Source organism: Adiantum capillus-veneris, chromosome 9 (assembly GCF_014529385.1).
Source record: "Adiantum capillus-veneris isolate H3 chromosome 9, ASM1452938v2, whole genome shotgun sequence".
Classification (NCBI taxonomy): Eukaryota; Viridiplantae; Streptophyta; class Polypodiopsida; order Polypodiales; family Pteridaceae; genus Adiantum; species Adiantum capillus-veneris.
The window spans coordinates 105,186,199-105,196,996 of record NC_140939.1 but is presented as its reverse complement, the minus strand read 5'-3'; the positions used below and the strand labels follow the sequence as shown (position 1 = coordinate 105,196,996).

Genomic DNA, 10,798 nt, shown 5'->3' with positions numbered 1-10,798 from the left:
TTGAGGCTATGAGTGAGACAGGGACCATCCGTGGGTGCAGATGAATAGGAGAAATAGGGCCGAGAAGATTGACGGCGAGGGTGTTGGGGTATAAAGCCCAATGTGGTCGCCCAGGTAAGTGGGCGGGCCGCCAGGTATGTCCACATATTCTTTTGTAAAAACCTAATAAGAACTCACTATGCTCTACACATTACAGTAGAGCGAGTTCACCATATCGTCGTGCTCTTCTTCTCGCACTCTCTCTCGCGTCGCACTTCCGCTCGTACTCCTTCAACTGGTATCAGAGCTCAGATCGAGGCTCGGGGCAGCACTGCAGGAGGCTAGAGTCACCAGCTCAGATTGGAGTGAAATTCAACAGGCAAAGACACGGCCCCAAATCTTGTGGGTGTACCCGTAGGGCTCGGTGTGCTCAGAATTTCATTCTGAGGTCATCTCGGTCACCTTTCGGCTTCGACAAAGTTCTGCGCAGGCCATTTTCGACTACGTGGTCTCAGCGGGTGCAGATCCGACTCTTCAAATTTGGGTTTTTCGGCCTACAACTGCAGGTGCTGAGGATATCGACACTCCCAGAGTGTTGATTTGTGGCTGTCTACACATCGAAGGACGGCTCACAGTTCTTGGAGGCGTGTCACATACGGCACGGGCACATCTACACACAGACTGTAGGCGACATCCACTACTTCATCAGGTAGCTTGTGTTTGCTGCTTGATATTCCAGACTTCATTCTAACATTGCAGGTACTTCCACATGGGATGTATTGTCAGAGATGATGTATGTCTGTTGAGGGTTTGCTGGCTGAGAGTCACGCAGCAAACAACCGCCGTAGCGGTTACAACATACAGTGGGAAATTTGTGGATGTATGACTTTTTGGGAAGTCTATGTACTGTCAGATTTACTGCAGCCTTTGTTGAGGGTCGAGTGAGGTTTTATTGAGCTGGGGGATTCTCGAATGTTGAGATCCTTTCGGTGATACAGGTCTTGGAGCGATCCCTCGAGCACCCTTAGATAGGCAGCTAGGATGTATTGACTGTGAGTTAGACAGTTGGGATTGCATCTTTGATTTACTACCGTTGAGGCATTGTCGCAATCTATGCTTACAGGACAGTCAGAGACAGTACAGGTGCAGGACAGGTTTACCCACAGCTTACAGTGTTAGAGAGACAGTGGTTTTTTGAGCTGTTTTTTGGTCTGTTTTTAGTACACCGGAGCCATTTTACAAAGGAGACTCTGCCAAAATTTCTGCAGAATCTGAAGCTTTCTTGGTTCATTTGACAGGTTGATATTGGTTCAGAGGTCAGTTTACAGGGGAAACTCTGCCGAATTTTTCCCAGGAAAGTAAACTACTGTGAAGCGTAGCTATGGCTGGATCACAGCACACTGCTCTTTACAATATCAAGAAGCTGGATGGAACCAATTTCCCATTGTGGAAGAAGCAGATTTGGCACGTGTTGGTACAAAAGAAGCAGATAAAACCTATAAAGCTCAAGGGGATAAAACAAGAAGATATGGACGAAGATGAATGGAGCGAAATGGATGAATTGCACTTTCTACCATTATGCTGACTTTGGCAGAAAACGTTTACTTCAATGTAGCAGACGAGATGTTGGCTTATCAAGCATGGTTAAAGATGAGTGATCTTTATGAGAAGCAGAGTGCAGCTTCACAGGTATACTGGCTTAAGAAGCTTGTTGACTTGAAGATGAAAGAAGGGACACCTATGTCCAATCATCTGAATGAATTCAACACAATCTATAGTCAGTTGTCAGCTCAAGGTGTCAAGTTTGATGAACCTGTTAGAGCTATGTTCCTGTTGGTCACATTGCTAGAAAGTTGGGACACTTTTCGCACAGCTTTGAGTAATTCTGCACCTCCAGATCGTTTGAACATAGCAGGTGTAGAAGGAAGTCTGCTTACTGAAGAAACCAATAGAAAGACAATGGACAAAGGCAAAGGAACAGCCTTAGTTGTCAGGGTAAGGACCAAAGAAAATTACAAAGGTGGAAAGAGGAATCAGTCTCGTAGCAAGTCCCACAGTGGTAAAGGCAAGAGTGACATAGAATGCTACCATTGTGGCAAGAAGGGTCACATGAAAAGAGACTGCAGAGAATGGAAAGCAGAAAAAGGCAAAGAGAAAGCTGAAGACCATGGTGAGAAGAACAAGTCCTCAGTGAAGATTCAAGAAATAAATGTGACAAACACTGTTGCAGAGGATGACAGTCTAGTGTCAGGAGACATCTACTTCTTGAAGAATACAATGGACTCAGCTCTTCTTACAGAATCTGATGGAAATGCACTGAGTGACTGGATTATAGACTCAGGGGCATCACTTCATGTGTCTCCAAACAAGGAGTGGTTTACTTCTTATGTGACCACTAAAGATCATGTTCGGCTAGGCAATGGGCAGACATGTGAGATCTTAGGTGTTGGAGATGTTCAATTGAAGTTTCAGAATGGCTCTTCTTTCACGCTGAAGAATGCGAGACATGTTCCCGCAATTACAAAGAGCTTGATCAGCACAGGTTTACTTGATGATGCTGGCTACGTCACCACTTTTGGACAGAACATGTGGAAGATATCCAAGGGTTCTATGACAGTAGCACATGGAGTAAAGTCTGGAGGACTTTACATTATTTATGTATCAAATGTCTCTAAAAATGTAATCAATGTAACCGAGCAGCCGAACGTTTCTTTGTGGCATAGCCGGTTAGGACATATGTCCAAGAAGGGAATGGAAATCTTGTCTCATTCTGGTTATTTGCCTGGCTTTTCATTTAATGATTTTGAATTCTGTGAACATTGTCTGTATGGTAAGCAAACATAGCATCCACATAAGCATAGAAGCAGTAGAAGAGATACACAGTTGGCACTTGTTCATAGTGATTTGTGTGGACCTATGCCTAACCTATCTCTAGGGGGAGCTTCTTACTTTATGACATTTATAGATGATTACTCGAGGAAAGTATGGGTTTACTTTCTCAAGCACAAGGATGAAGCGTTTAGTGTTTTCAAAACGTTTGTGACACTTGTGGAGAATCAGAGTGGCAAGAAGCTTAAATGCTTACACACTGACAATGGTGGAGAGTATGTTTCAAAGGCCTTTCAGGACTTTTGTGAGTCAAAAGGTATAAAACATGAACTTACTGCTCCTGACAATCCTCCTCAAAATGGTGTTGCTGAGAGGATGAATAGGACCATACAAGAGAAGGTCAAAAGTATGTTGTCTAATGCACAGCTGCCAAATGGGTTTTGGGCTGAAGCTGTATCAACAGTTGTTCTTCTTGTAAATAGATCTCCTAGCAAGGTTTTGCAGAAGGATTCAGTGCCAGAGATGGTATGGTCAGGCAAAATGCCCTCATACAAGCATCTCAGAGTCTTTGGCTGTGAGGCATATACTCACGTTTCAAAGGAATTTAGGAACAAACTTGAGCCAAAGAGTAGAAAGTGCATCTTTCTAGGCTATGGTAATTCTGGTGAGATGGGGTACAGACTTTGGGATCCCGAATCCAGAAAGGTTGTCCGCAGCAATGATGTTCACTTTAATGAATCCAAATATCATTCTAAACCAGAGAGGGTTGAGGAGATTAGAAGAGTTGTCTTCCAAGAAGATGGACCTGCACGTGCAAGACAAAATGTCAGGGCTCAAGAGGAGCAAGGACAGGATAGAGTGGAACCACAGGCTGTGGCTGAGCCTGAGCCACCTATTGAGCGTAGATCTGGACGTGTCACGCGACCTCCTGATAGGTTTGTTCCATCTATGAACTATGTCATGTTGACTGATTGCAATGAGCCTTCATGTTACAAGGAAGCAGTGCAAATGAAGGACTCTAGGAATTGGCAATTGGCCATGCAGTCAGAGATGACAGCTCTGCATAAATACCAGACATGGAAGCTAGTTAAATTACCACAAGGCAAAAAGGCTCTACCCTGTAAATGGGTTTACAAGTATAAGATCACCGCTCATGATAGTCAGCCAAAGTACAAAGCAAGGCTTGTTGCCAAGGGCTTTAAGCAAGAACAAGGCATTGACTTTGAGGAAGTCTTCTCTTCGGTGGTCAAGATGACTACATTGAGATGCTTTCTTGCATTGGTTGCCATATTAGATTTGGTGTTGCACCAAATGGATGTCAAGACAGCGTTCTTGCATGGTGATTTAGATGTGGAAATTTACATGCAGCAGCCAAAAGCGTTTGTTGAGAAAGGCAAGGAAGATTGGGTATGCCAGTTGTTAAAGAGTCTTTATGGCTTAAAACAATCACCGAGGGCATGGTACCATAAATTCCACAAGTTTATGCTTTCTCAAGGCTACAAACGTAGTGAGTTCGATCACTATCTATATACAAAGAAGGCTAAGGATGATAGTTGGCTGATCCTTATTTTGTATGTGGATGACATGTTGATTGCTAGCAAGCACTTGGAAGAAATTTCAGCTCTGAAGTCAAAGATGGCAAAATCGTTTGACATGAAATACATGGGTGAGGCAAGTCATATACTTGGTATGCGCATTGAGAGAGACAGATCAAAGAAGTTGATTTGGTTATCTCAAACAGAGTATATTGACAAGGTTTTGCAACGTTTCAATATGGAGAAGGGAAAGGCATTGAGTGTTCCATTGCCACCATATGTGAAACTTAGCAAACAAGATTGTCCTGTGTCTGAGGAAGAACAGACTGAAATGGATAAGATTCCATATCCGTCTGCAGTGGGTAGTTTGATGTATGCAATGATTTCTACTCGCCCAGACATTGCATTTGCAGTGGGAGTAGTAAGTCGATACATGTCAAACCCAGGCAAGAAACATTGGGAGGCAGTGAAAGGAATATTGAGATACCTGAAAGCTACAAAGAGTATGTGTATATGCTATGGGAGTCAGGAGCTAAGTGTAAAGGGTTTTACAGACTCAGATTATGCAGGTGACTTAGACAACCGAAGGTCTACATCAGGGTATGTCTTTACATTGGCTGGTGGAGCAGTATCATGGCGTTCTAGATTACAAGATTGTGTTACTCAGTCTACTACAGAGGCTGAATATGTTGCAGCATCAGAGGCATGCAAAGAATCAATTTGGCTTAATCGACTAGTAACAGATTTGGGAATCAAAGAAGAGATGCCTGTGTTATATTGTGATAGTCAACGTGCTATACAATTGGCTCGCAATCCAGTTTATCACTCAAAGACAAAGCATGTGGATGTGAAGTATCATTTCATCACGGAAATGCTCGAGGATAAGCAACTTCAGCTTGTCAAAGTTCACACCACAGAAAATCCTGCTGATCTACTTACAAAAGGACTTGCCTCAGAGAGCTTTGCGCATTTTCGCAAGCAGTTAGGTGTAGGGTAGTACATCACTTCTCTACATCTCTTGTATATTAGCTTGTATAGTAGCTTCTCTCACACTTAAAGTACCACATTGGACTTTAAGTGGGAGGTTGTTGGGGTATAAAGCCCAATGTGGTCGCCCAGGTAAGTGGACGGGCCGCCAGGTATGTACACATATTCTTTTGTAAAAACCTAATAAGAACTCACTATGCTCTACACATTACAGTAGAGCAAGTTCACCATATCGTCGTGCTCTTCTTCTCGCACTCTCTCTCTCGCGTCGCACTTCCGCTCGTACTCCTTCAGAGGGTTGGTGGGATAGTGACGAAAAGTAGTTGGCTGCATGCGAGGGAGAGATTGGGCAATTGGGAGGTTGGTTGTTAACGGACACTGACGTCGGACCCGTGGCACATGTAGTGCTATTTTTAGTGCATTGAAAGGCTGTGAGACAACAGGTACTGCTCGCCAGTAGGGCAGAGAGAGGAATATTACATGACGGCGAGGCGGGTTGAGTGTCGGCAGTTCTCAGCGTGTTTGCATGGGTAGGTGTTGCCCACTAACAACGTCAGGAGCATGTCATGTGATGACAGCAAAGGAAAAAACTACCGAGCGTCGTGCATTGCAATTGTCGTTGCGACTCCGTCCCTGCCGCAAAAGCTGAACGTGTCATGAGGTCGTGTGATATCGATAGCTGGTGACCAGGGTGACAAACGGGGTCTCCGAACGATGGGGATGGTGATGACGATCACAGTAGCAACGACGATGACGATGATGAACACAGACGACAATCAGTTAGTGCTATTTAAATATAAATTTAAGCCTCTTGTGGGGTGGACGTTCCCACCACACTATCATCGCTAATTGGTTTGTACTATGCACAACTGTCGGAGAGTTAGCACTGATTGTTAAGAGAGAATCCTACATCTTCTAATTACTTACTCAAAACTCTACCATTAACAATCTCGTTCTATGTTTCGTGCTTCTTTAAATCTCTATGCATAGACTACGTATTATAATTATACATGGACAATGCTTAATACATTGTAAGTAAACTTTTAAATAACCTAATTCTATTGAATTCCATACTTAATTCTTGTTCAATCGTCTTTTAATTCCATGATAGTTTGTGCTCATTATTTTTTTCAAAAAAATAAAAAATTAAATCAAGCAAGGTTTGTTTTAATTGAATTATATAATGATGTATCAAAATAAAAATTTCATACCAATGATGCTAATAAGATAAGTGACGTAAACTTAGTTGTGGGATTGATTGGTCATGAATCTCCTCGCATCCTTGTATTTAGCACTGTCAGGAGATTTTTAACTTCGCTCTGATACCACTGTTACAGACGAAAACGTCGCGAGCCACAGACACTGGGTGCAATCTCCCCCCGTGTTGGAGATGGCCTTCTGCCTTTATGTCGCACAACAACCAAAGTGCACGATGGCCAGTGCACAAAATCATGAATGCAAGTGTAGCCTGGAGAGAGAGAGAGAGAGAGAGAGAGAGAGAGAGAGAGGACTGCCAAGGAGGTCTCGGGGGGGGGGGGGGGGAGGGAGGTTGCCGTTGCTGAAGATGGCCTTCTGCCTTTATGTCATACAACAACCAAAGTGCATGGCGGCCAGTGCACGAAATCTTTCTCTGTGTAGGGAGATTAATTATAGGGGAAGGATTTCCAGGAGCTATAAATCCCTACAGAATAGCAAAATCCAATTTGGGAGGCTTTTAGGAGTAAGTTAGTGGCGAGTGCGACGAAGGTAAAAAAGGGCCATGCCGCCGCCAAAGGCGATGCCGTTTTACTAGTGTCAATAGAAATCCAATGCAAATCATTCTAAGTGAGTTGTTAAGGATCGTGCCACACCTATGTTGTTAAGAAAGGTATGACATAAGAATATATAATGGAATCCAAAGAGAACAACCTCTAGGAAAAGGGGTTAGACTTGTTCCATTAAACCAAGTTGGGGACTACTATGAAGGACAACACGATAATATAAACCTAACTGAGGAGCATGCAATGTTTACATCAAATCTATACTTAGAAGATCATAGGTCCAAAAGGAAAAGGATTCCACCACCCCTACATATGAAAATATGAGAAAAGAGAGAACCTTGGACTCAGTAGTAATTTACTTAATATTGTTTAGATGATACATGGTGATGTGAGTCTCCAGATTTGGGGAAACGTGTGTATTTTTATTTTTTTATTTTTTTAATAGCATAACTCACAATTGTGAGTGAATTATATTGAGCAGTCGAAAAAATTATAAGGTTTTGTCATGCTCATGTTAAGCCATGACAACATCTAGGAATCATAATTACAATGGTTATTAGGGTAGCCACTCCTATCGATGGCCAAGGTTTGCCCCCGTCTCAGATATTCCGTTTGCTGACAACAAGGCACAAGTAGTCCTATACCAATCCTCCAAGTGATGCTTGCGTCCGAGTGCCACACGAAACGTGTGTATTTTCTCGATGAGAACACAAGTGCATGGAATTTTGTTTGCAAACGTGTGTTTTCATTCCTTGATGTTTGCCTATAATGGTATGAGATGTGGGCTTGTTCTAGTCTTGAGTTATGCTCTTTGCAACACCATCAAAATTCGCATGTTATAATGGAGCAAGCGATATGTGAAAAAACAAACATTATGGACAAGGGAATGGGCTCTGGGAGGCCTATTCCACAGGTCACGCGATCGCCGGGAGTCGAGAGCGTGCTGTGCAATGGACTGCTGACCAGAGCCCATTCTCGGTCATCATGTGTCACTGCCCTGCTTACAAGTCAGCAACAAGAATTATGCATCGCTGATCTTTTGACACGTCGACAGTGGAAAATTCCAAGCGGTGGCAGACCTGCTGTAGCTGGTGGCTGAGGTGGAATCAGTGCCCCAACGACCGTGACGATAGGATATCTTATTGTATATCACAAGAGGTTGGATGAAGCATGTATAAATTTTTATGACTTGGATGGAAGCAATAGTCTAATAGATTGATGATGTCCTCTGCATCATAATGAGGAATATTCATGAAAGTCACTAGAATTTTTCAAATTTGTGGAATCAATCAATAAAGTAGTGCACAAAATGTTTGAGGATAACAATCACTAAATGGTTATTGGGATGAATTTATGCAAAGCAAGTGACATTACAGTTGAGGCACTCTAGTAAATGAAGCAGCTTGTAGCAGAGCCTAAGAGAGTGTCTACTACTAAATCCATATAGAAGGAATTGTAATGGTTAAACAATTATATGCATTTATGGATACTAATCTTGTTTGGCATTTTGTTTTCTAGACACCACGCTCATTTGAGATCTCCTCAATTTCTACTTTTTTCTTTAAAATCCTTAAAGTTTTGCAAGCATGCAATGCAATAATTTAAATGTCTCGAAGAAGTAATTTTAATAAAGATTTTATATTGCTAGATTAAATTAAAGGACATTCCTCCAATGATTCTAGTAATGCCAAAGCTGATGTCACTCTATATGTATACACTTATAACAAATGCACCTAGTAGGTTTAAGTGAGCTATGCATTTTTATGTGGCACAAAAGGTATCTACAAACAATTGATAGATCAATTTAAAATACTAAGCTTGGGAGGGCATGGATTCCAGAGCCAGGCCGTTTTGGTGTGCACCCAAATTACTAGATTGTGGTACCTGAACCGGGTCTGGAAGTCTAGGAACCTTTGGGTATTTGAGGCCAAACTAGACATAGCCCATTTTGATAATATTGTGCATATGAGCAGTGAGCTCATCCATGGTGTAGGAGCAAGAAGAGGGTCGAGTGACAAGGATGAAGAATGGATTCGTGCATTGAGCTGCTTAGAATACTCAAGAGGGTAGGTTTATCATGGTATCCTCTTTGTTTGTGTACAAGGCTTTGTTGAAACCCTAGCCCCCTCAAGGCACATGTAGTGCTTGAGTGCAACTGTATTCTTTTCGAGCTAATATAAATTCTGTCAACTCACAATTGTGAGTATGGCAAAAAGAAGAAAAACATTTCAAGTTTCGTCTAAAAATTGGGGCTTGAATTATTCTCAAAATTCCTAAATATGTCTTAGATGTTTTCCATGAGCTTCAAGGCTTCTTGGAATCATTTGTAGCATGTGTTAATGTGGTCTTTGTCATCTATGAACGAGACTAGTGGAAGGCAGTCAACACTCATCTTTCGTCACATGTTGTGCAGAACTATGGACATCTTGTGGTAGATGCTACAAGACTTGGCAGATCATTTTTAGCTCTCTAAAAAAGAGGATAACACACTGCAATTAGGGTTGTACTTTGACGGGTATTTTACCTATTTTTGGGTATTTTGCATGTTTTTAACAAGTGAAAATTTAAGCTAGCCTACAAAAAATACCACAAAATTACTAGAAATTTAAAGGGTGCCTATCAAAAATCATCCCCGACTAAAATATCCAAGAAACCCACTATTGCCCCTTCAAATACATATAGTCAATGAGGAAGAATAAGACACAACAAGAATGACATTGTTTCTAGTGTGCTAATTTTGGCAAAATGTACACTAAAGAAAATATAACAAAATTTCCACAAGTTGCTTTTGGCTAAATGTACCATTAATTTCCACTTTAGAACATCACCACGAGAAAAAAAAAATAACAAAATTATAGGGCACTGTTTATGTTATGTAGAGTTACCAACCTGGTCCTTCTTTTTTTTTTGCCTTACTCACGATTATGAGTGGAGTTAAATTAACTCAGAAATGAGGTTACAATGAGTCTCAAGCAACACATGTGCCTTGAGGAGCCAAAAGATACAAAAGTGTGCCTTGAGGAGCCAAATGATACAAAAGGGTGCTGGCCTTTGCCTTTCCATATATAGCCAATTACACAGTTAAAATCTAAGATGTAATGTCTGGGGACCCTTAGCAGACAATTCCTTACTAGCTAGCGTCGACAAGTTTTTGGGCCGGCGATCCCCTGCCCCCAATCGCACCTAGCTAGGTATGCGGTGCCTCCCGAGCAGAAGCTCATGATGTTATACATTGTATGAAAAACACTGAAAAGGTTCCATATTCCTACATGAGAAAATTTCTAAATCTTCTTGTGTGTGTGTGTGTGTGTGTGTGTGTGTGTGTGTTAGAGAGAGAGAGAGAGAGAGAGAGAGGAGAAGAAGAAGAAGAAGAGAATTTTAACGTCATGGGAAACTATCCCAAGAGGCTTTAAAGATCTATCTGATGAGGAGAGTTGAACTCAATACCTATTATTCGAGAGGGAAATGGCATAACCAATCTACCACACTTGGGTGATAGAAATGTTATACCATTTTTCTCTTTTTATTAGCGTGCGCGCGCACACACACACACACCCGAGAAGAAGAGAGAGAGAGAGAGAGAGAGAGAGAGAGAGAGAGCACATATAGGTAACAAACAAACCTCAAAGAATGGTTTTTCTAGAATCTTCAACGCATATGTACACGCTAGTATGGCCGATGGCTCCGCCGCCTCTCTCTCTTTCTTCG

The 10,798-nt window shown here is 42.0% G+C and overlaps 1 long non-coding RNA gene across 1 annotated transcript in view; it reads right to left on the bottom strand.

The window, feature by feature from the left end:
- Positions 1-10,005: 10,005 nt before the first annotated feature.
- LOC147450926 (uncharacterized) overlaps positions 10,006-10,798 on the bottom strand; it is a 2,660-nt gene continuing 1,867 nt past the window's right edge. The window contains exons 2-3 of the long non-coding RNA XR_015189309.1: positions 10,713-10,798; positions 10,006-10,336 (exon numbers count right to left, since the gene is read on the bottom strand). The exon at positions 10,713-10,798 is cut by the window's right edge and continues 39 nt beyond it. This is a non-coding gene — a long non-coding RNA (uncharacterized LOC147450926). The remainder of the gene's footprint in view (positions 10,337-10,712) is intronic.